The 27,089-nt window shown below is 38.3% G+C and overlaps 1 protein-coding gene and 1 non-coding gene across 10 annotated transcripts in view; both read left to right on the top strand.

Annotated features, from left to right (window-relative positions):
* Positions 1 to 27,089, top strand: part of ST7 (suppression of tumorigenicity 7) — a 307,476-nt gene that overhangs the window by 12,309 nt on the left and 268,078 nt on the right. The window lies entirely within an intron of this gene.
* LOC128627041 (U6 spliceosomal RNA) lies at positions 21,890 to 21,996 on the top strand. The gene has a single exon (XR_008391117.1). It is a non-coding gene; the product is annotated as a U6 spliceosomal RNA (small nuclear RNA).

The following is a 27,089-nucleotide window of genomic DNA, read 5'->3' as shown; positions in this document are numbered from 1 at the left end:
TTCTATAATTCTCAGTGCCTAACTCAGTCACCTTTTTCTTTTGAGTCAGCTTTTAGACTAGTAGTTCTCTTTCTTCCCTCCCTTCTTCCCTCTCTTCCTTTCTTTAAATGTATCTGTTCTTCTTGTTATATACATATTTGTCTCCATGTTTTTTGCACCCTTTCCGTTTTGAGGAGGTATTTATAACAGTAGCAATAGCAGCTTCATACCTGGTTAAAATGAATACACTTTTACCTTTACTTAGGTAAAGTATCTTACCTTTACTCTTCTTTGTGCTTCCTCTCCATTTCCATATTTTTCCTTCAATGCTTATACCTAAAGAGTAATTTAAAGCCAAATTCACTACTTTTTCCCAGATCTTGTTCTTATTGATATGTTGCACTGCAGAAAAAGGATGTTTTATGTTGACCCTCTAGTGTCTTGCCATCAAATAATATTTATTGAGTCATACTGTTAGCAAGTATGTGGTGTGGGTACAGAGGAATAGCAGGATGACCAAGTTATGGTCCCTATCCTCAATTACTTAGTGCAGAGAGGGAAAGAGAAACACAGCCAACACAAATCCAAAATAAAATGTGTACAGTACAAAGGAGCAAAAAAGTACCATACAAGGGGATGAGAGAAAGTTTTACATTCCTGTTTGTAGTTACTGAATTGGACCTTGGTCACAGAACCCCTAGGTTAGTGGGACTGCATTAGCAAATGAGTGTCATATAGCTAGATGACTTCAGAAAAGGCAAGTATCGCTGAAGGGAGGGTAAAAAGAGAGGCAAATGAGAATCTGTTGGGGTTAAACTGCAGTTCACTCTGAAGGATTAAAACAGTTAAAAAATTCTAATTGCTATATTTACCCATTTAGAAAAGAACAGCAATATAATTGGGTAATCTATTACCCATGTTTGAACATTACATTACCATTTTTCCATAAGTATGCATATTGCTTTTCCTTTCTCTCTTTTTACTATAAAGTGTAGAAATTATATTTTGTAGAGCACATTTTTAGATTTATAGAAAAATTACTGCTAGTATATAGAGTTCCCACATACCTCACATGCAGTTTCCCCTGTTATTAATATCTTATATTTATATGATATACAGTCAAACCATGGTTCTGAAATGTCTCCCATCTTGAACAATTTGGTTCTTTGATCATGTTGTTCACAGAAGAAATGTCTTGGTTGTTAAACAAAACTTCAGTTCTCTACCTAACAACCCAGTCATACTGATACCTGTATGATCAGTTTCCTGTATGATTCTGTTTTCTAACAAATCACCTCTGGAACAGCCTTCCAGAACAAATTAAGTTTGAGAACCCACTGTATTTGTTACAGTTAATGAACCAGTATTGATATATTATTAGTAGTTTAAGTACAAAATTGATTCAGTTTTTCCCGAATGTCCTTTTATGTTCCAGGATTCCATCCAGGATATCAAGTTACATTTAGTAGTCATGTCTCCTTATATTTTTCTTGGATGTGACAGATTTTCCTACTGTTCTAATTTTTGATGACTTTGATAATTTTAAGAAGTACTAGTTAGGTATTTTGTGGACTGTCCCTCAATTGGGATTTTTCTGTTTTTTTTTTTTTTTTCTCTCATGATTTTCCTGGGATTATGAATTTTGGGGAGGAAGACCACACAGGTAAAATGCCACATCAAGGGTGACTATCAACTTGACTTACCACTGTTGATGTTAACTTGATTAGTTGGCTGATGTACTGTTTGTTAAGTTCTACACTCTGAAGTGTGGAACACTTTGTCAGAGTTCTACACTCTGAAGGGTGGAACACTTTTCCACCCTTTCCACTGTACTCTTAGAATGGAGGTCACTCTGCACAGTCCACACTTGAGGAGTGAAGAATGTTGCTTCTTTATGTGGAAATAAACAAATGCCACCCAAATGAAAATTCAGAGCTTGCTGTAGCAATGGAGTCAGGCATCATCACTTGTTTTTGGCAGAGACGCAAAGGCAAGAAGACAAGTAGGAAAGCTTGACAGTAAAAAAAAAAAAAAAAGGGGGGGAATGCTTTACATACGCCCTGATTAGAGGCTGTGACATGGGAAAGCTGGAGGCAGGCATCTAGAAGCAGAACATTCTATGCCATTGGTTAGGGGAACATATTTGGCTTTTTGGGGTTGATCCTAAATTAGAAATGGGGTAAAAATTAGGAAAACTGTCAGTTGTTGATTGAGTTGTGACTATTTGGGTTGATTACTATAGAAGTTGTGGTTTGATTTTCAGGACTGGTGTTGCAGGCTGTGGGTCAGAGTTCTGTTTTATATATGGTTTGTCATTGCCTGTTTGTATAGTCAGTCTCTCAGTCTCCTTTAGGGTGGAGTAGCTACAGCAATAATTTGGAATTCTTCTGCATAGATTTGTCTCATCTCTTCTTTATTTATCTATTTATTTCAGTATGGAACCTATTTTATTTTTCTATTTTGGGTTATAATATAATATGGCTGTATTATTTTATTATTGATACTACTTTATTTATTTTGTTCTTTATATTATTTCAGTTTTGGCCACTGGGAGCTCTTTCTGTTGGCTCTGTGTCCTTTTGACATATTCCCTTCATAGTGGCTTTTTTTTTGCTTTGTTTTTGAGTACTTCTTTCCTTTGTAGCACTGCAAGATGCTCCAGGCTCATCTTGTATATTTCCTGTCCTATTGCCATCTTAAAAAAAATAAAAACAAGCTCTTACTTATACAGAAAAAGCTGCACCATAATTCTTTTTCCCTGTTCCTTCTCTATTGGTAACTATTTTCCTGAAGTTAGTATTGTTCCCTTGTGCTTAATGTATTCACAAACAACACGTAGTAATTTTCATGAGTTTCAAAAAATACGTAAGTGGAACTTCTGGCCAAGACGCAGCTCAGGAAAAGAAAGCCTCAAAACCTCTGGCTGTAAAAACTTGTGGGGGTTGTGGCAGTGGGAGAAACTCCCAGCCTCACAGCAGAGTCCACTAGAGAGACTCACAGGGTCCTAGAACGTACACAAACCCACTCAACTGGTAATCAGCACCAGAAGGGCCCAATTTTCTTGTGGGTAGTGGGGAAAGTGACTGAAAGCCAGCAGAGAGCCCAGCAAGTGGCATTATTCCCTCTCTGACCCCTCCCCTCCATATAGCACAACAGCACAGTGAAGAGGGTAATAGCATAGTCAATAAAATATACTTTAAAAATACATAAATGAACTTGTACACATACCTTTTTGCAAATTGTTTCTGTTATCAGACATTAGGACATTTTAAAAAATATTGTAGATCTACTTTATTTATTTTTAAATTAGAAGAGAACGTTTATTTAGGAAGTTTCGGAGGTAGTAGAAGTGAGCCAGCTGGGCTGTGTAGGCTCAGGAAACAAGTTATGGAAACAAAAGAAGAGCCCTTGGAATTTAGGAGAGAGAAAGGCAAGGGTAATGAGCTAGTGGGGAAGAAGAGGGGGAAAGGAAAGGCCAGATGTGTACCTGAGAGGGATAGTGCACTACTTCATTTATTTTAATTTTATAGTATTCCATTGTCTGAATATACCATGGAATAGCCATTCCACAACAAACAGGCAATGAATGTTGCTGCATGGATCTTGCCATATTTGTCTTCTATTTATTTAGGGAATGGGGTTTTCAATGGTGATGGTAGGAAATAGGGGAAGTTTGGAAATGTGTAGGAAACATTTTTTTCATTATCACGTGATTGGTACTGATGGGGTCAGGACAAGAGATGCTTGATGATCTGCAATGTGTGTGTTTGCCTGTGTCACATATAATTTTTACATACCATTGTTAGGTATTCATATAGGCAAAAATGTTGTTTATTATGATCTGATTCTAGAACCTACATTTTGCATGTAAACCTGAAGTATTTTTCTCATAGTTTTAGCATATGCTATTTCTAAGAATTCAAACAACCATGTAAACTGAGAAGACTATACATTTTTCAGAAATTTAGACATTTCAGAAATTTGAATTCTAAGAATTCAAACAACTATGTAAACTGAGAAGACTATACTTTTTTCAGAAATTTAGACAAATAGAAGACAAGAATTGTTCACTATTTTAGAAACATACCTTTAATAGCAATACCATTCATAGTATTTGAATCACTGATACAGCACACAGTATCAGCCTATACTTGTAGGTTTTGCGTCTATGCTGATGCTATGTGGATGCAGGTGTCTTTATATCATTAAGCCTTCTGAAAAAGTCATGAGTACATTTGCTTTCTGAATACTATTGTATTATTTAAAATAGGACCAGGACTATGTAGGATAAGACGAGTGAGGTGCTTAGCTGCAAAACTTAAGGAGATACTCTCAGAGTCCTGCAAGTACAGCTTCAGAACTTGAACAACTTTGCCTCCTCAAATTTTCTACCTTAGACAACTTGATTACCTCATCCTAGTCCTGATTTAAAATTATGTTCTGTTTATTTGTTCTTTACAGTGTAGTTAAGACTTTATGTTGATTTTTTTGAAATTTATATGTAAGTAGATAATTTATTACTTTTGTTACAGAATAGAAAGAGGGTATTTAACATGATTTGTATTAAAAAGGAGGTGTTAAAATTGAGGGAGCTGAGAACCACTACTTTAGGGGACATACTTGGAAGTGTCCATTTTTGAGGTATATGAGCATCTTCAACTTGATTGGATATTGCCAGATTACTTGACAGATGGTTGTATTAGTCAGTGATTGCTATAATAATGAGACATAAAACAAAACCAACCAAACAAAAATGCTTTGAAACTTAGTGGCTTAAAATAATAATAATTACATCTTCCCTTTTGATCTATGAATTCATTGCAACTCAGATGAGCTGGGCAGGATTCCAGACTCCAGATTCTGGATTCCACTCTGTAGGCTGCAGGTTAGGTTAAGGTTGGATTTTTTCTCATGGGAAATTGGGAGAGCAGAAAGGAGGCAAGTGGAAATATATAAAACTTCACATGGGTCATATCTGGAACTTCTACTCACCTTCCATTGGCTAGAGCAAGTCATACGGCCACACCCAACATCTGTGGGGGTAGTGAAATATTCATTCTAGTGGGTAGTACTGCAAAGTTATTTGGCAAATATGTGGATTATAATTCTAATAAAGGAAGGGTGTGAATAATTATGAAAAATGAATAATTCAGTTTACCACAGTGGTTGTACCATTGTACTCTAGGTTGTACTCTACTGCTAATGTATGCAAGCTACTATTTCTTAACATCTTCACCAAATCTTTACTGTTTTTGCTAGTTTGATGAGTGCTAAATAATATATTGTCATTTTAATTTGCATTTCCAACTGTATACATCTATTCAAAATATTTACTATATATTTGTTTTAAAGGACTGGTTTTTTCCTCTACTATAAACGTGAGCATAAGACTTTTTGTGATGAACACAAAAATTTGGAATCTGAGATTGTAAGTTATAATTAGATACCAGTATAAACTAACAACTAATTTGTTTCTGTTTTGTTTCCATGTTGTCCACTATTCTGAGGAGCATTAAAAACGTCTAGACTTTTTTTGAAAGGCCCTTGTACTTCTAACATTATGATTCCACAGGAATGATACATACATTCACAAATTTCCTTCCACTCTGTAATCTAAGTCTGTTGATCCCATTTAGTAAGCATGGTATAGGCTCTTTATTCCAAACTACACTTTTGAAAATGTGACTGTAGGTAGCCCTGGCTTATGTGGCTCAGTGGACTGAAAATGTGACTGTATTTCAAAATATGTAGATGTTGTGACTTTTAATAAATGTATTTCCGGAAAGAAAATCCATTTCTCTGTCTGGAAAGAGAGTTTCACATTTACTGGAATTTTTATGGTATAGAGACAGCTCTTGTGGGAAAGAAAATTCATACTTCCAGGTGAAAAAGGAGTGGGAAGGAAGAAAGGCACCCACAGAGCATCTGGTTTGTAACTATAATCTCATTTTTGCCAGATCAGACCAGTTATTCCCAAAATGGTTGGTTTTTGTTAATCCTCACCAGAGGATATGTTTATCGATTTTAGAGAGAGAGAGGAAGGAAAAGAGGGGGTAGGAGAGGGAGAGGCAGGGAGAGAGGAGAGATGGGGAGAGAGAGAGATCCATTGCCTCCTGTACATGCCCCATCCCCACCAGAATCAAACCCACAACCTAGGTATATGCCCTGACCAGGAATGGAACCTGTACCCTTTTGGTATGTGGGATGAGGCTCAAACCACCTGAACCACCCAGCTGGGGCATGGTGGTATTTTTAAAGAAGCACATCCCATACCAACAACAATAAAAAGATGGTTGGAAAGGAATTTCATTCTATACTGTTGTATCTTGAAGGAGATACAGTTCATTAACCCCAGTAGTGTTTCTCATATCCCCTTTGTCTCCTGTTTCTCATATTTTACTGCCATTCTTGGTTCTCCATTCTGTTCCAGTCAGCTGGGCTTTTACCCTCAGAACTTAATTGATTCAACCTCTTTCCAATAAGCCTTTCTCTTCCTTCTACTCTCTAATGTCCCCTTCTTGCTTCTCAGGTCTAGTCCTTCTCTTTCTCCCCCTTTTTTTTTGTTCTGTGTCACAAAAAGCCTAGGAACCATGGACTAGGAGAGTGTCTTGGTTTGGTGGGGGTCAGTGAATTATGGTCTCGGTAGAGTATGAATTTGAAATCTTTTTGGCAGGTGATGGGCAGGGTGATTACATCTATGCAAATGCTAACATTAATACCTTTTGTGCTATTACACAAGGAAGGAAAGGATGGTTTTTGGCTCTAGATGTCCAGTTCTTCCTATATCCAGAAGCCCATGGTCAGGAGCCATGCTCGATAAAGAATATGGGTAGGAGTCTAGTATATGTAGAACGACATGTCTCTTTCCAGGGAAGTAGAGGCTGCTTTCTGATCTGTAGGAGTAAGCTTTTCTGGTGCTTTCAGAGTTTATTCTCCCTGGAGGTACCAGTTTCCACAGGGTTAGTGAGAATGAATCCTGTTTCTGATGTCCTGGAGCTCAGCATCCTGTAAGTCAACAGGAGAGACCAGGGATTGAATGGACCAATTAGAAAAAGGCTGTTGACTAGAACTTAGTATAAGGATTTTTTTTTTTTTTTTTTGAAGTACAGTGGTACCTTGGTACCCATTGTTATTTGTTCTGGAGTTTGTGATGAGTGCCAAAACTGATGAGTCCCGAATGAATTTTTCCCATAAAAAATAATGTAATTAGGCCTTGCTGGTGTGGCTCAGTAGATTGAGTGCTGGCCTGCAAACTAAGGGGTTGCCAGTTCAATTCCCAGGCCGGCATAGGCCTGGGTTGTGGGCCAGGTTCCCAGTAGGGGGTGCATGAGAGGCAACCACACACTGATGTTTCTCTCCCTTTCTCCTTTCCTTCCTCTCTAAAAATAAATAAATACAATCTTAAAGAAAAAAAGAAATAATGTAATTAGATATAATTCATGAAAGTTCCCCAGAACTTTCACATTGTATTGGGCTAATATTGAGTAATGAGATTGATTTGTAATGCAGAACCTTAAAACTTAACAGATATGGATAAAAAAGCAATTAATTACATAAAAATAAATAAAATTTAATTCACTTTACCTGTACTGAGAGGAGTTCCTGGCATAATGGGATGGTGGCAAGGTAGAGGAGGAAGAGAAGAGGGGTTAATTGTTGGAAGAGGAGCCCTCTTCCAAGAGAATTTCAGATTTCTCAGGGGTTTCTTCTGTTTTCTGTTCCTTGGCTTCACTGAACACTGGTGGAGACTAAATTTAGCGAGTTTCACTAAAAACCTCTCAAGAGAAACTTGTTTCTGTCTTCAGAATGTTTCTAAAGTATAATGTTTTTCATTAAACAGGTCCACATTTTGGTTTGCTAGAGCTTTGCTGGGTGATACTTTTCCACAAATGTTTGAACTCCAGCCCACTTTCTATACATTTCTTTTATCAGTGTAGTAGACAATTCCTCCCTTCCTTCCCCCTCATCTGAAAAAATTTCCTCAGCCACTATCTGTTGCTGTTCTTTTGGAAGTTCCTGCAGCTCCTCACTGTTCAGCTTGCTCTGTGCTCCTTCACTAACTCTTCCACATCTTCATCACTGACCTCCAAGCCCATGGACTTGCCCAGATACACAATATGTTGCACTATTGGGCTACCAGGACCATCCTCAAAGCCTTCAAAGTACCTCAGAGATACAGCTTTTGGCCACAATTTCTTCCAGTCAGAGTTCATGGTCTTGTAAGAAACTTCCATCAGGCTTCATCTATGAGAGCGACACAGTGGAGGAAATTAAAATGGTCCTTCCAGAACTCTCTGAGGGTCAACTGTGTTTCTGAGGTTACTTCAGAACACTTCTGAAAAAGGACCTTTGTATAGAGGTTTTTGAAGTTGAAAATGACCTGCTGGCCCACGGGCTAGAACAGAGGAGTTGTATTAGGGGGCAAGAACCTCATGGCTATGAAACAACTCCAGTAAGTTGCCCTCCAAGCCTGAAAGGTGGGCAGGAGCATTGTCCATAATTAACAAAGCCCTCAGAGGCAGTTTGGTTTCCTGCAAATGTTTTTTCACACTGGGGCCAAAACTTAGTTCATCTACTCTATAAAGAACTGCCTTATTACCCAACCTTTAATACTGGCATTTCACGTCACACTTAACTGACTTTTTATCACATACTTTCTCTAGAAAACTTGTGATACATTAGTAGATACTTTCACTGTGATACTCTAGTAGAAGTTTAGGTTTTCAAACCCCACTAACATTTCCACACAACAACAGAGTTAGCCTATCCTTAATCGGCTTGTGCCCTGGCAATGCCTTCTCCTCTTGAGTGATGTAGGTTCTGTCAGGCATTTTCTTCCAGAACAAACCAGTCCTGTCATAGTTAGACACTTGTTGGGGGACAAAACCCTCAGCCTCTATACACTCCCCTGCTGATAACCCTCCACGTGATCTCCATTTCTGTGATTCCATTCCTGTTCTAGTTGTTTGCTTAGTTTGTTTTTGTTTTTATTTCAGGTTCAGTTAATAACTCTGAGTTTGTTGTCATTTTACTGTTCATATTTTTATCTTCTTTTTCTGAGATAAGTCCCTTTAACATTTCATATAATAAGGGTTTGGTGATCATGACTCCTTTAACTTGACTTTACCTGGGACGTACTTTCTCTGCCCTTCCATTCTAAATGATAGCTTTGCTGCATAGAGCAATCTTGGGTATATATAGGTCCTTGCCTTTTATGACTTAGAATACTTCTTTCCAGACCCTCCTTGCCTGCAAGGTTTCTTTTGAGAAATTAGCTGACAGTCTTATGGGAACTCCTTTGTAGGTAAGTGTCTCCTTTTCTCTTGCTGCTTTTAAGATTCTCTCCTTATCTTTCATTTTGAGTAGTGCAATTATGATGTGTCTTGGTGTGTGCTTCCTTGGATCCAGTTTCTTTGGGACTCTCTGAGCTTCCTGGACTTCCTGGAAGTCTACCTCCTTTGCCAGATTGGGGAAGTTCTCCTTCATTATGTTTTCAAATAAGTTTTCAATTTCTCCGTCTTCCTCTTCTCCTTCTGGCACTCCTATGATCAGATGTTGGAATGTTTAAAGACATCTGGGAGGTTCCTAAGCCTGTCCTCATTTTTTTGAATTCTTGTTTCTTCATTTTGTTATGGATGAATGTTTCCGAACTGTTGATTTGAGTCCCAGTTTCCTTCCCTTCATTGTTGGTTCCCTGTACATTTTCCTTTATTTCACTTAGCATAGCCTTTATTTTTTCATCTAATTTGCGGCCATATTCAACTCATTCTGTGAGCATCCTGATTACCAGTGTTTTGAACTGTGCATCTGATAGGTTGGCTGTTTCTTTGTCACTTAGTTGTATTTTTTCTGGAGCTTTGATCTCCTCTTTCATTTGGGCCATTTTTTTTGTCATGGTGTGCCTATAATGTAGTAAGGGGCAGAGCCTTAGATGTTCACGAAGGCAGGGATAACCCATGTCACTGCCTTGTGATGCTGTGTGTGGGGGAGGGGTCTGAGAGGGAACAATGTGGCTCTCTCTGCTGGCTTTCAGTCACTTCCCCCTTTACCCACAATCAAATTGGGCCCTTCTAGTGCTGAATTCTGGGTGGGTGGGCTTTTTTATGTTCTAGGACCCTGTTGGTCTCTCCATCAAATTCTCCTATGAGGCTGGGAGTTTCTCCTGCTGCTGCCTCAAACCCCACAGGTGTTTTCAATCAGAGGTTTGAGGCTTTATTTCCCCGCACTGGAACCCTGGGTTGTGCAGTTTGTCTCGCTCCCCAGTTGTTCCTCTCGGTTTACCTGCACTAGAATGTGGGACTGCACATTTTGTCAGCTGCTGCCTTGCTTCGGGTCCTCTTCGTCCGGTTGCCTGTCTCCGTCCCTCCCACCAGCCTGAATGAATGTTTCTTCTTTAACTCCTTAGTTGTCAGACTTCCATACAGTTTGATTTTCTGTCAGGTCTGGTTGTTTGTGTTTTTAAATTTGTTGTTGTCCTTTTGGTTGTGCAAGGAGGCGCAGTGTGTCTTCCTACACCTTCATCTTGGCTGGAAGTCTTTAAACGTCTTAATCACTCACTTTTCATCATGGACACTAGATGATTCATCTGCAAGTTTACCTGAATTCCAATGGTCCCAAGTACCCCAAATTTTAAATGCCCCACATAATATATATATCTCATTAGCTCCCAATCTCCTTGTCCTGGGACAAGGTTCCTGCAGACTGGAACCTGTCTTTCCAGAGTCTTACACTCCTATCCTACAGCATGGTGTGTTCAGTCCTGTCAGCCTCTGGAGTCTGGAGCCTAGGTCTCCTACCTCTCAGTGCATGTTCCTTTACAAGCTGAGCCCTTCTGTTTGGTGTTGGTCACAGGAACAACTGACAGTCTATGTGGAGGCTTCTCTGGCAGTCTTGACTCACTGTTTTTTTTTTAACTAAACTTTTTTCGTAAAACAATTTCAAACTTACCAAAATTTGAAAGGACAGTACAGTTAAAAAAATTTTTTTTTCCCTTTCAGAACCATTGGGGAGTACATTGCTGATGAGGTATCTTATACTTTACTTTCATGTGTATTTCCTATAAACAAGGATGTTCTATATAGTCATAGTAAAACTCCCAAAATTAGAAATTACATACCACCACCTGACCTAGACACCAGCCTGCAGTGTCTGCAGCATTATGGATGAGAAACAAGACACCATATGGACTACCGAGTCCTGTGGAGGAAAAGGGATGGCATGGCCACTCTCTCAAGGGCAGAGTTTCCCGACCCTTGCCTGGAGAGGCTTTCATTGGGTTCAGTTAGCACAGGAAGACAGGTAAAGTTCATTAATCATAGTCAGGCAGTAAGGATCAAACAATAGATAGCATACAAAGAACTATAAGGGCCTATTCTGAGTCAGGGTCTGTTAGCTAAAGGGCTACAAAATTTGGGAAACAAACTCATTTCCTGCTCAGACCCTTATCATTTAATTGAGAGCATTCTTAACAAAGCAGGTTTCACAGGGTTTTACTTATTCTTTCTTAGACCTGATCACCCAGGGAACCTGCCCTTCCCAGCACAGGGCTGCACTGCCCTTTTTCATTGTTTCAGGCTTAAGTCAGGCAGGAAGGTAAGGCAGCCAAGAGATTAGGAGACTTCTTGTAGATAGAATGAGGACTCAGGTTTTGTCAAAGCCGAGGGGCAAGGGTCCATCACCCCCTTTTGCTATAGGCCCCAAGTCCTTCCCTGGGGCCTCCACATGATCATGCCTGTCTTAGGTCATTCCCCCCCTTGGGGAATCTTACCTGTCATTGGCTAACTGATCAAGCACTGGGGGCCAGGTATGGATGAAGTAAAAGGAACAGGAGTGTTCTTCCTCCAGTTTTCTTTAAATTGGAACAGATCCTCAGTCATTCCTTGACGTTTATGACTTAGGTACTTTTGGTGAACACATGCCACTTCTTTTGTAGAATGCCCTTCAATTTGGGTTGTCCATTGGTTTTTCATGATGAAATTCAGGTTATGTATGCATCCTTAGCCACAATATTAGAGTAGTGATTCTGTGTTTTCCTCATTGCATCCCATTATGTAGTCTACAATTTTTATTTGTCCCATTATGTTGGTGCTCATTTTGACCACCCGATTAAGGTGGTATCTGGAAGGACTCCTTACTGTAAAGTTATTTTTAGTCCTTATGTAGTTAGGATTTTGTGGAGAAGCACTTTGAAACTAAATTTTTCATCAGACTTTTAAGGTATTTATTTATTTGCACCAGTGTAGACTCCTGGTTTCTATTTTATTCAGTGGTCTGTAATTTGTTACTCTCTTTACTATTTTCATACTCAGATTGTCCCAGGTTTGGCCAGTGTAAGTACCTTCAAGCTGGCTTTTAGACCCTTTTGACATAATCTCTGACATTCTTTGAGGACTTGGACTACTTTCTAACAAGTTTCTGTCTCAACTTGTATTTCACTTGTTATAACTCTGGAATGAGTGATTTTTCTAATAATCTCTTTTTCCTTTTGCTGGAGAAAATATTTAGAAACCAAGATCTGGGCACAAAGTATGTTATGCTATTGGGTGTTGCTGATTGATCCCAGTCCTCTCTGAGGATAGAGTAAGGGAATGTATGTATATGCACATTTACCTGTATATTTCTTTATATCTGTCCATTTCCTGTCTCTCTTTTTAAAAAAGATTTTATTTATCTTTAGAGGGGAAGGGAAGGAGTTAGGGAGAGAAATATCAATGTATGGTTGCCTCTCATGTGTCCTCTGCTGGGAACTGGCCTGCAACTCAGGCATGTGCCCTGACTGGGAATTCATTTCCTGTCTCTTTTGAAATCATGAATTCATGTTGATATGTACCTCAAATTCCAACCCAGTAGCCCCAGGGCAGGGTTTCTCAACCTGTGGGCCTCAGACCTGTACTAGTCCTTGGCCTATTAGGAATCAAACTGGGCTGCCCAGCAGGAGGTGAGCAGCAGTCCAAGCTTTGCTTGTATTACCTCCTGAGTTCCACATTCCTTTCTACCCTGTCCCCCTGGTGCCTCCTGTCATGGTCCCTGGTGCCAAAAAAATTAGGGACCACTGCTCCAGGGTTCATTACAGTTGCTTTCCTTTCCATATGTTTTCCCTTACCTTTAGTGAGAACCCTGGGTCCTATTATCCTTAACATGTTTACTTTTTTGTTCAATATGCCTATATGTAATCAGTGTCTCTTAACATCCCCTCTTACCTCATTCTGGATCTGACATGCTTATGTACTAAACTACAAGCTGAACATAAGCAAACCCTACTCTGAGGCCTTGCTCATGATGTTTGGGCTCCTATACCCAATACCCTCCACATGACTTTCCTCTTCCTCAAACTACTCAGCTCTGACACTGTGTATCGGGTCACTCCCTATTCTTATACCCTTCTTACTATGCTTGTGGTTGAACACCCCAACAGGGCTTCTCCCAAGCATAGATACTCTCCTCACCCAGCTTTGGGCCTTTGGGCTGCCTCTACCCCCTACTGTGTATCACCACCCTAGCATAGTTGCCCTACCTTGATTGGCCTTACTTTAGAACTGAATTATTTAGGAAAGGTAAGAGAAGAGGTGGACATACTTTTATAGGATTGAATCCCCCACAACCTCCTTTCTTTTTGAAAAATGATCCAAATAATGTATTAATCAGTTTTTTAAAGGCTAGGTTTAATTTTAATTTTTTTATTTTTTGAATTTTATGGAATGTTAATTATATTAAAAATTTATTTTTCAATTACCATTGTCATATATTAGTTTCAGGTGTACAACATAGTGATTGTACATTTATATAGGTCACAAAGTGATCACCCTGATAACTCGGAAACCCATTTGACAACATACAATGTTGTGATATTATTGACTATATTTCTTATGCTGTATTTGACATTCAGTGAATATTTTTATAATTGGCAATTTGTATTTCTTAATCCCTTATACCTCTGTTACCTAGTTTCCCAACTGCCCTTACTATCTGGCAACTGTATTAACAAGTTATTAATCAGTTACTGTAGAACCAGAATTTCACTAGACCTGGCTCCAAAGTCTTGTCCTTTATGATTAAGCTTTGCTAATGTCAATTGGTTATATCTTTCAATTCTTAATATGGAACTGATCTAAATTGGTGAAGGACTTGAAGAATTGAACCATATTGTAAAGGACATGTCTGCTGGAAAGCAGAAGTTTAAAGTAAAGTTGGTGATGTTGGTGAAGTTCCAGTTTGCACATATTCATCTCAGTTGCATGTGTTTTGTGTGTGTGTGTGTGGGCGTGAGAGAGAGAGAGAAATGGTAGAGAGAGATAGGTGGAGAAGGAGAGAGAGAGGGAGAGAGAGAGTTCCTGTGAACAGCAAGAGAGGGATGAGGGGGTTGGAGAGAAAAGAAAATTTTGAAAATTGGGAGGAGTAATTTATAAAGCAGAGGTATCAAAATCATTTTCGCCAGGGCCAAATCAGCCTCGAGGTTGCCTTCAAATGGCTGATATAATTTTAGGGCTGTATAAATGTAACTACTCCCTGATAAGGAGTTGAAATTACATTTGACCCTTTGAAGGCAATGGTGAGGCTGATGTGGACCCTGGTGAAAATGAGTTTGACACCCCTGTTATAAAGGATTCTCTTGTGAAGGTAATAATCTTTGTACAATTAAAAATCCTTTTTGCCCTAAATGAGCTTATGCATAAGTGCCCTCTTTCAGTGTGCCAGAGGATCTCCTTGTGTGTGTCCTCTTCTCTACTAGATTGAAAATTATTCAGGGGCAGGAATGTAGGTTCTGTGCGAGGTTTTGTCTGCATGGACACCTGTGTGCCTCCAGCTCCAATGCAGTGCTCTGCTAAAACTCAGTTACTATTAGTTTGCTAACACTGGTTTGAGCTTAGGCCTGAGACCAAAGTCCATGATCTTTTCTGCTATACATGACTATATTCAGGACAAATATGACCTTTGTCTCTTTTTAGCTAGCTAGCTGTCTGATTGGTCTTAAGTCTGAGGTATAGTCTGTTATCTAACAGCACATTTCTTTCATTCATGTAGGATTGGAGTCAGTTATTTAAGGCCCAAACTGATTGCTTAGTTAAGCTGCATGTACTTCATTTATTGTATTATTTTATTTTTCCCAAGGACCCAGGAATACTTATGAATAGCAGATGGGGAGGTGACTTCATCACTTAATGTTTGTGTGATTTAATATAAACTATTTAATATCTGAGGGTCGGTTTCCTCATTTGTATAGTGGGGATTCTAGTAAATCTCTTAATAGGTTGTTGTGGGTTTGTTGTGAGATGTAGCGGGGGACTTCCGCCAAGATGGAGGCGTAGGTGGAAACACCTTGCATCCACACACAACCAAATCTAAAAACAAAGTTTTAACAACAATAAATGCAACCAAACCACACAGAAAATCTACAATAAGGAGTCTGAAAACAATGAAATGCTCAGCTAAACTGGTAAGAGGGGCGAAGCTGGCAGCGGAGTGGGTTGGCCAAAAAGATCCCTGACCGGGGTGGTGCGCAAGCAGCCGATGGAGCAGATCCCAGGTACGGGCTAGGTACGGGCTAGCTACCGGCGGACACAGGGAAGAGGCGCGGCTGGATGTCTGCGGTCGGTCGAGCATTTGCGTGCAGATAAACCAGTGAAGAGGTGAGCATTGAGACCACACAGTGCAGGGTGGTGGGCTCCCACATTTCCACTCAGATAAACAGGCGGGGGCGAGCAATGGGACAGACTGGGTGAGCGGAGAGGACTGCCATTGCTCCCTCTCTGACCCTGCCCCCACATACAGCTTCACAAACCAGCGACTTGGGTGGCCCTGCCCTGGTAAACAACTAAGGCTCTGCTCCTCATACTTAATAGGCACAAACAGATAAAAACATGGCTCAAGAACAACTCAGAGCCCCAGAGCCCATAAATCTAAGCCATGAAGAAATAGCCAAACTTTCAGATGCACAGTTCAAAACACTGGTGATCAGGATCCTCACAGAACTGGTTGATTTTAGTCACAAATTAGAGGAACATATGAAGGCTAAACTAATTGAAATGAATGGTAATGCACAGGAAACCAATAATAATGGAAAGGAAACTGGAACTCAAATCAAAGGAGTGGACCAGAAGGAAGGAAAAAATGACCAAACAGAAAAGGATGAAGAAACAAGAATTCAAAAAAGTGAGGAGAGGCTTAGGAACCTTCAGGACATCTTTAAACATTCCAACATTCAAATTACAGGGGTACCAGAAGGGGAAGAGGAATAGCCACGAGTAGAAAACTTATTTGAACAAATAATAAAAGAGAACTTCCCCATTATGGCAAAGGAAATAGACTTCCAGGAAATCCAGGAAGCTCAGAGAGTCCCAAAGAAGTTGGACCCAAGAAGGAACACACCAAGGCATATCATAATTATATTAGCCAAGATTCAAATGAAGGAGAGAATCCTAGAAGCAGCAAGAGATAAGGGGGACTGTCACCTACAAAGGAGTTCCCATCAGACTGTCAGCAGATTTCTCAAAAGAGACCTTACAGGCAAGAAGGGGCTGGAAAGAAATATTCCAAGTCATGAAATCTAAAGACCTACAACCAAGATTGCTCTATCCAGCAAAGTTTTCATTTAGAATGGAAGGACAGATAAAGTGCTTCTCAGATAAGACCAAATTCAAGGAGTTCATCATCACCAAGCCCTTATTATATGAAATGTTAAAGGGACTTACCTAAGAAAAAGAAGATAAAAAAGATGAACAGTGAAAGGACAGCAAACTCACAGTTATCAACAACCACACCTAAAACGAAAGCAAATTAAGAGGACAGCTAAATCAGGAGTGAACCATAGAAATGAAGATCACGTGGAGGATTAGCAACAGGGGAGTGGGAGAAGGAGAAGGGGGGAGAAGGTACAGAAAAGAAGTAGCATAGACAGTAGATAGAAAATAGATGGGGGGAGGGTAAGAATAGTAGTGGAAATATAGAATCTAAAGAACTTGAGACACGTGTTCATGAACTAAAGGGGGATGATGGGGGAGGGGTGTGCAGGGTGGAGGGGAACAAGGGGGAAATAGAACAAATGTAATGGCATAATCAATATAAATAAATAAATAAATAAATACATAAATAAGGTGTAGCATATGTGAATGTGCCTGATACATGGCAGAGTGAGTGCTCAAGGTAGGAATTAGTTCACTTTCTTCCATTTTAATTTTAAGAGATTCAGTTGAGAACTTTAAAACACCTCAACCTGGACTATGCTAATGACCATTTAGTCTTTATTACTTATCTTAAAACTGGTATTACTCTTGATTTTATAGCCACATGGTTATCAAACATTTTAACAAAATTGCATCCTGAATAATAACTGTCCATGGTTTAGATTTTGGCAGGTAAATTTAGATATATGCAGTCTGTCCAGTAAATATAGAGGCATTTATTGAAGAAGATACAAGAAACATTGTTCATAGGACAATGCCATTTCAATCTCCTTCAAAGTCATCAGGCACCTTGAGACCTCACATATTTTCCCAATTGTCATCAGCTGCCCCATAGTATTTTCCTGAAACTCACCGACATCTGAAATCTATTCTCTTTCAAAGGTGATTTTAGTTTTGGGAAAAGCCAGAAGTCACAGGTCACCAAATCTGGGCTGTAGGGGGGCTGAGTCATCTGGGTGATTTGATGTTTTGCCAAAAAAACTCTGCACAAGATGTGATGCATGAGTGGGCAGCTTGTCGTGTTGAAGCTGCCAGTCACCAGTTACTCATAGTTGAGGTGACTTTCTAAATTATCCAGATAGTTTCCATGGAGGAATGTTCAAGCTTAATGCAAAATTTGATGCATATTTTTTGCTCAAATCACTCAGTCATTTTTTAATGTGATGGCAACACAGTACACATGCTTGCTCAGTGGCATCTACCATCTCCACTGACTAGTACAGTAAAGTCATTATTGTTCACACATGCCCATTCCAGTCTACTCTCCTTGGCTGCTAGGTTACATCAATGTCAGCACAAACCGTTCTCATTATATTCAATGGTTGGACTTTTTCTGGACAGACCTTATACAGTCAGTGGTAACTGTTTATATGCAGTAATTCTTTCTGCCACTAGGTGGTGCTTCTCTTTGCATTTCTGAGGCTCTCCTACCCAAAGTTTTACTGTTTGGGGAAAACCACATCCTGTTGACCTTTGAGAATTCTACATGTGGTGTTGATACTCATGGTCAATCTATTGATTAGAAATTCTAAGGTTAAACTGGAAGGTAGGGGCAGAAATTAGATGGGAATTTAAAAGACCTTCTAGATCATTCTGTTTATTGATATAATTCCAACTCCCAAGTTTATAAAGAAAGAATGAGATGGGAAGACTAATATGAGTGAATTGGTATTCATATTTTTGAGATGTGCACAAAATTGGACCTAAGTTAAATCATGAACTAATTAGAAATATCAAGATAACAAAAAAGTACTTTTTAGTTCAATTCCCAGTCAGGGCATATGCCTGGGTTGCAGGCTGGTTTCCTGCAGGCCAGTTCCCAGCAGGGGAAGCACTAGAAGCAACCATACATTGATGTTTCTCTCCCTCTCTCCTTCCCTTCCCCTCTAAAGATAAATAAATAAAATCTTTAAAAAAAAAAAAAAAGAAAAAAAAAGAAAAAAAAAAAGTACTTTTTAGGCCCACGTATAATTCCCCTTGATTTTCCAACATAATCAGAATAGCTTAACAGCCAGTTGGTACTCCTATATATTAGTCATTGATAACATTATATTAAACTCAGAGTGCATATAATTTGAAGCATGGTGATTTTTTAAAAATGTGAAGCATTTTCTATGTTACTTTCTGATAATATGTTTAATTTATCAAGCCTCCCTCACATGGAGATACAGAGATGAAAAGACATGGTCTCTCTTTTATGAAGGCATACATAATTAATTGTTTGACTGAGGCTAGCTGTTACAATGGAGATTGTGTGGCATCAGAGGAAGGGATTATCAGAATTTGTGGTACAAGATGATCTTAGATGAACTGCAGGGAGAATCCTGTGAGAGATTTCTTCCTACTCAACAGTTTTCTCCATGAACAGCTGGATATAACCAGTTTGGGAACAAATAGTTTGGTGAAAGATAATTTTAGTTCTTAGAGTTTCTCTTATCATACAAGACAGGCTTAGGCATTGTGATTAGAGTCTTATTATAATCGAAAGCAGGAAAACTGTATGTTTACCCTATCAGTTGAAAGTTTAGGGGACATGGCTTAGTGGCCAGTAAGAGATGGCAGAATCAGCCTGTCCACTGAGAGATGGTGGTCATACCGAGTAAGGGTTTTCAGTTGCAAGCAACAGAAATGATTCTGGCCAATTAAAGGAAAGGTAAAAATTTTCAGAATTATAAAAGCTGAAGAATTAGATTTTAGAAAGGGCAAAATCTTTAACATCTACAGGGATATAGGTAGCGGGAACTAATGAATAGTTTTCTCAGATGTCACTCTCTGAATGAATGAATTCCAGTTACTTCACTTTTTTAAAAAATCATTGTTAACTATCAGATCTTTTTGAAGAGAGCCTTTCCAAGACAGAGCCTTTTTGCACCCATCCCATGCCAGATGGCATCAAATGAGATGGGGAAGGATACTTTAGGAGGAAGGAGAAGCAGGTTTTAGGGGGAAGCCTAGTTTGGGGTCTGTTAATTTGGAGATATTCAGATGTTCAAATGGACATGTCAGTAGACAGTTGAATATATGAATCTGGGGATGGCCACAGATAGATTTTTGTACACTCTACATAGGTAGTATTTAAAGCCATGAGATTAGACAACATTACTAACATTACTGAAAGAATGAATATAGACACAGAAGAGAAGAGGCCCTAGATTGAGCTCTGAGGCTTTCCAACTCAGAGAGTTTGTGAAGAAGAGGAGGAACCAGGAAAAGAGACTGAGAAGGATGATTAAAAGATTCTTCTGCAGCTGGATCTTTTACTGAGGATTCTGGTGTGTATTCTTATCCTTTGAGCCCTTTCACATAGTGTATCCATCCACATTCTCCAATCTCCAACCTACTAGCCATCAATCATTTAGAATTATTCCTTTTAAATCCTGAGTTCAGGGCATTGGCTATTTAACCCCTGTTCTGACCTGTAAAAATCTAAAGTATCTGAGACAATTTTATAATTCTGTAGAAGCCTTCATAGGTATTTTCTTCAGGCAGTCTATCTCCCACCTCCACCACTTGCTTGGATAAATTTGGTAGAATGTTTTTGTGGGAATATTTGGACTGACAGTGGTGGCAAATTAGGTTGCAAGTTGGCTACTTTAATAAAATGGAATATTTATTGATATTTTTAAAGTGACACTGAAGGATATTTTTCTCTTTAGCTTCCTTTCATTAAATTCATTTACTTGAAGCCAGTATGTTATCTGTAATATTTAGGTTTTACTCAGTTTTTCTAAGTTTTTAAACATAGGTAAAGATTTCATAGTTAATTTTATTTAAAAAATTTATATAAAGCACATGGATCTTTTTGGACAAATGTATTTATACTATTGTGAACACTAGAGGGCAGACTTTTAAAAATAAGGCAGATTTCATTTGTTGGTTTTAGAAATCTCTGTGATCATAGCTATGGAAATAATTCAGGGTAGTGATTAAAATGATCATTGTATTCTAATAAAGTATGGGAGGAATAAATCATGATTAATAATGTTTACCAAAATATCTTTAAGTAATAAACAAAAGGTAAGAATAGACAATTCAAGTTACTTGAATTGATCATGTACCTTTCTTTAGAATGTACTTCAAAAATACATACTTCCAAAACCACATGCTTGGAGACTAATGCTATGAAAACATGCATTATTTGTTTATTCAATAAATACTTACTGGGGGTCTACTATGCTTTCTGTTCCCTACAGGACACAAGAATTATTTAGGTACAGTTCTTGTTCTCAATGAATGTGTATAATCTAGAACAGTACAGTCTAGCAAGAATATAATTTACCAGCCACACACAAGCCACATATAAAACTAAAAACTTCCTACAAGCCACATTATAAAAGTAAAAAAGAAACAAACGAAGTTAATTTTGGTAACATTTTATATAACCCTATGTATCCAAAATACTGTCCTTTCAACGTACACTAAATATAAAGAATTACTGGTGAGGTAATTACAGTATTTATTTTTGTACTAGGATTTAGAAATTTAGTGTATACTTTATAATTTTTGCTGATCTCAACTTGTTTTGCCACAATTCCAATGTTCAGTAGACACATGCAGCTAGAGGCTTCTTTTTTTGGATGGCTCAGCTCCCAGTTGCAGCATTCTCATCAGGCTGCATTCTGGGAATTTAGGTTAAGGCCTTACTGTCTTTGTGGAGATAGCATTTATATACTAAGGAATTCACCGAGTATAAGTGAAAAATTCTGTCCTCCTCTTTTTAAAAATAGCATTTGTTCTTATTTAAGGATCTAATATCTTATCTTTCTGAGGATATATATATTATTTAAAATTTATTTTTCCTATTTTTATTGTCTCTGTTTTTTCCATATGCCTTTTTAAAAAAAAGGTGTTTAGTTTGTTGTTTTTGTCCATGTGTATTCTGTTAGAAATTTTCCTCCAATTTCTGGTGATCCTTGACTGGTAGAAAACTGTGTGTGTGTGTGGTGTCTTCAGAGGTAGAGAGGTTGTTGATTGCTTAACCTTTGACTTCACTGTGGAGTGAGTGAGTGGAAATGGGTAATTTATATTTCAATTTCTTTTTTTCCTCCAGTTTGGACCAGTTTCTTTCCAGCCTGGGTAAATTCATCCCTTTGAATTTTGTTAAGCATGCTAGCTGTGTCTGTGCCTGGGAATCCCCTTTCTTGAAAGGTTTATTCTTGTTTTTTTGTTGTTGTTTGTTTTATTTTGTGTGTGTACACATGGTAAACAACCTTTTAAAAAATACTATGATCGTGCTCGCTTCGGCAGCACATATACTAAAATTGGAACGATACAGAGAAGATTAGCATGGCCCCTGCGCAAGGATGACACGCAAATTCGTGAAGCGTTCCATATTTTTACAAGAAATACTAAAAGGTCTGCTCTAAGGAAAGGAAGGAAAAGAGACAGACAGAGAGGAACACAGATACAAAAATGGCAATGAATAAGTACCTATCAATAATAACCTTAAATGTAAATGGATTAAATGCTCCAATCAAAAGACACAGAATAGCGTCATGGATAAGAAAGTATGATCCACACATATGCTGCCTACAAGAGACCCACCTCAGGACAAAAGACCATCACAGACTAAAAATCAAAGGCTGGAAACAAATTTTCCAAGCAAACGGACAAGAGAAAAAAAAAAGCCGGGGTAGCAATTCTCATATCAGACAAAATAGACTTCAAAAAAAGAGCCATTAAGAGTGACCCAGAAGGTCACTTCATAATACTCAAGGGAAAAATCCACCAAGAAGACATTAACATCATAAATATATATGCACCCAACATAGGAGCACCAAAATATATAAGGAAAATCTTAGAGGAATTCAAGAAAGATATAGACAGCAACACAATTATAGTGGGGGATTTTAACACCCCACTATCAAAAATGGACAGATCTTCCAAACAAAATATCAACAAAGACATTGTGGCATTAAACAACACCCTTGATGAAATGGACCTAACTGATATATACAGAGCTCTTCACCCCAAAGAAGCTAAATACACATACTTTTCAAATGCACATGGAACATTCTCAAAGATAGATCACATGATAGGGCACAAAACAAGCCTCAAAAAATTCAAGAATATTGAAATCATACCAAGCGTTTTCTCTGACCATAAGGGACTGAAACTGGAAACCAACCCCAAAGGAAAAAACCCAACAACACCCAAAATCATGGAGACTGAACAGTATGCTATTAAACAATGAATGGGTCAAGAATGAAATTAGGGAAGAAATCAAAAAGTTTCTGAAACAAATGAAAATGATCTCACAACAACCCAAAACTTATGGGATACAGCCAAGGCAGTCCTGAGAGGGAAGTTTATAGCAATACAGGCCTACCTTAAGAAAACAGAAACATTTCAAACAAATGAACTTACTCTACGCCTGCAAGAACTCGAGGAACAACAACAAAAACAGCCCAAAGCAAGTAGAAGGAAGGAAATAACTAAGATCAGAGCAGAACTAAATGACATAGAGACTAAAAGTACAATTCTAAAGATCAATGAATCCAGGAGTTGGTTCTTTGAAAAAATAAACAAAATAGACAAGCCTTTAAGTAGGCTCATCAAGAAAAGAAGGGACGGACACAAATAAACACAATCAGAAATGAAAGAGGAGAGATTACAACTGATACCACAGAAATAGAGAGGATTGTAAGAAATTACTATGAAGAACTGTATGCCAAGAAATTTGAGAACCTAGGGGAAATGGACACATTTCTAGAAAAATATAATCTCCCAAAACTCAATGAAAAAGAAGTAGAACACCTGAATAGACCAATAACATCAAAAGAAATTGAAGCAGTAATCAAAAAACTCCCATCACACAAAAGCCCTGGACCAGATGGATTCACAGGAGAATTCTACAAAGCATTTAAGGAAGACCTAACCCCCATTCTTCACAGACTATTCCAAAAAATACAAAGGATGGAAAACTCCCTAACTCCTTTTATGAAGCCAGCATCATCCTAATTCCAAAACCAGATAGAGATACAACAAAGAAAGAAAACTACAGGCCAATATCGCTGATGAACATAGACGCTAAAATCCTCAACAAAATATTAGCAAATCGCATCCAACAATATATCCAAAAGATTATACACCCTGACCAAGTGGGATTCATCCCAGGGATGCAAGGATGGTTCAACATTCGCAAAACAGTAAATGTAATTCATCACATAAACAAAAGCAAAGACAAAAACCACATGATCATATCAATAGACGCAGAAAAAGCTTTCGATAAGGTACAACACCCATTTATGATAAAAACACTCAGCAAAATGGGAATAGAGGGAACATTCCTCAATATAATAAAGGCCATTTATGAGAAACCTACAGCCAATATCATACTCAATGGACAAAAACTAAAAGCTTTTCCACTAAGATCAGGAACAAGACAAGGATGTCCACTTTCACCACTCCTATTCAATATAGTATTAGAAGTTTTGGCCACAGCGATCAGGCAAGAAAAGGAAATAAAAGGCATCCAAATAGGAAAGGAGGAAACAAAATTGTCACTGTTTGCAGATGACATGATAGTGTACATGGAAAATCCTATAGACTCTACCCAAAAACTGCTCAAACTAATTAATGAGTTTGGCAAAACAGCAGGATACAAAGTCAATATCCAGAAATCAAAGGCATTTTTGTATACAAACAATGAATCAGCAGAAGCGGAAATCAAGGAAAAAATCCCATTCGATATAGCAAAAAGAAAAAATAAAATATCTGGGAATAAACCTAACCAAAGAGGTAAAAGACCTGTATGCAGAAAACTACACAGCACCGAAGAAAGAAATCAAGGAAGACACAAACAAATGGAAACATATACCTTGTTCATGGATTGGAAGAATTAACATCATCAAAATGTCCATACTACCCAAAGCAATATACAGATTCAATGCAATACCTATTAAAGTACCAATGGCGTATTTCACAGACATAGAACAAACACTTCAAAAATTTATATGGAATCATAAACGAGCCCGAATAGCAGCTGCTCTTTTGAGAAAGAAGAACAAAGTAGGAGGGATCACAATACCTGATATCAAACTGTATTACAAGGCCACTGTAATCAAAACAGCCTGGTACTGGCATAAAAACAGGCACATAGACCAATGGAACAGAACAGAGAGCCCAGAAATCAACCCAACCCTCTACAGTCAATTAATATTCGACAAAGGGGGCAGTAACATAAAATGGAGTAAAGATAGCCTCTTCAGCAAATGGTGTTGGGAGAACTGGACAGCTACGTGCAAAAAAATGAAACTTGAGCACCAACTTACACCATACACCAAAAATAAATTCAAGGTGGATAAAAGACTTAAATATAAGCCATGACACCATTAAAGTCCTAGAGGAGAACATTGGCAAGAAAATCTCAGATATTCCACGCAGCAACATTTTTACGGATATGTGCCCTAGAGCAAGGAATATAAAGGAAAGAATAAACAAATGGGATCTCATCAAAATAAAAAGCTTCTGCATGGCTAAAGAAAACAGTATTAAATTAAAAAGACAACCAACTGTATGGGAAAACATATTTGCCAATGATACCTCAGACAAAGGTTTAATCTCCAAAATATACAAAGAACTTACACGACTCCACTCTAAGAAGACACCCAACCCAATTAAAAAATGGGAAAAGGACTTGAACAAACACTTCTCCAAGGAGGACATACAGAACATTCAGAGACACATGAAGAGATGCTCAATATCGTTAGCTATCAGAGAGATGCAAATTAAAACCACAATGAGATACCACTTTACACCAGTCAGGATGGCTATCATAAACAAAGCAACAAACAACAAATGTTGGAGAGGTTGTGGGGAAAAGGGGTCCTTAGTTCACTGTTGGTGGGATTGTAGACTGGTACAACCATTATGGAAAACAGTATGGAATTTTCTCAGAAAAATAAAAATTGACCTGCCTTTTGACCCAGCAATTCCACTGCTAGGATTATACCAGAATCCTAAAACATCAATTTCAAAGAACCTATGCACCACAATGTTCATAGCAGCACAATTTACAATAGCCAAGAGTTGGAAGCAACCTAGGTGCCCATCAGTAAATGAATGGATCCAAAAATTGTGGTACATATACACCATGGAATTTTATGCAGCAGAGAGAAAGAAGGAGCTACTACCTTTTGCAACAACATGGATGGAACTGGAAAGCATTATGCTGAGTGAAATAGGCCAGGCATTGAAGGACAAATACCATATGATCTCACCTTTGACAGGAAGCTAAAGAATAAAACAAACAAGCAAACAGAATAAAAACAAAGATGCTGAAATAGAGAACAAGTGGGCAGCGACCAGAGGGGGAGAGGGAAGGGAACTTGAGGGGGAAAAAGGGGGAGGGATTTTGAGGAACAAGTATGAAAGACACAGAATTGAGGACTGGGGGTGGGGGGGAATGGGAGGGGGGGGGAGACCGGGCGGGGGGGGGGAAGGGAAGAAAAAAAATGTACTTGAAAAGTAACTAAATAAAAAAAAAATAATAAAAAATAAAGTATATAGTTGGTGCAACATCAAAAAAAAAACAAAAAAAAAAAAACTATGATCTAGGTTGTTATCATTCCACTAAAATAAGAAGGAAGGTAGAAAATAGGTGTGCAGTTTTTTCTTTATTGTATAAATTACCAAATAAAAGCACAGGTTGGACTATCTGTTCTATGCACTGTCCCCTAGAAAGGTGCATGGCTCATACCCTCATTTTTCAGTCAGATGTCACCTTCTCCGACACCTTCTCATGTCACCTTTTCCTGTTTTACATTTTCTTTATTCCACTTTATTAGCATCTGACATACTATGTACTTTACTTCTGTCTCCTCCCAAATGAGAGCAAAAACTTTCAAGTAAAATTTTAATTGACTATAGCATTCATATAGAAATTATTTATAAGTTCACAGCCCAGTGAATTTTCATAAAAGGACACACACAGGTCACTCCCAGATCAGAAGATAGAACACTACCAGTATTTTAGAGGCCTGCCTCATGCCCCTCACATTGCTAACACTGATCTAAACCCTCTCCTCAGTGGTTTCCACCCCGTGGCCTTCTTTGACCATGAATTAGTTTGATCTGTTTTTAATTTTATGTAAATGGGATTATATAGTACATATTGTTTTTTTTCTTGGTCTGGCTTAGCCCCCAACATTATATTTGTGAGTTTCATGTATGACATTGCATTTATACTTTGTTCATTGCTGTGTAATACCCCATCGTATGATCATGATTTATCTATCCAATGCTTTGTTGACAAATATTTAGGTGGATTCCATTTGAGGCTCTTATGGGTAGTTAGTCTTTTGTTCTGAAAAAGCCTGAAAGGCTCCCAGGCTACTACTTTTTTTACCTAGATACATGCTTCCTCTGAGGCAATGCACAAGGCTGACTACTTACTTGCTTGAAATTGGGGAAAGAGGAAATAGTATCCAG

This window comes from Artibeus jamaicensis, unplaced genomic scaffold, assembly GCF_021234435.1.
Source record: "Artibeus jamaicensis isolate MK-2021 breed Jamaican fruit bat unplaced genomic scaffold, CSHL_Jam_final contig_311, whole genome shotgun sequence".
NCBI classification, from domain to species: domain Eukaryota; kingdom Metazoa; phylum Chordata; class Mammalia; order Chiroptera; family Phyllostomidae; genus Artibeus; species Artibeus jamaicensis.
This window is presented reverse-complemented; position numbering and strand designations above follow the sequence as displayed.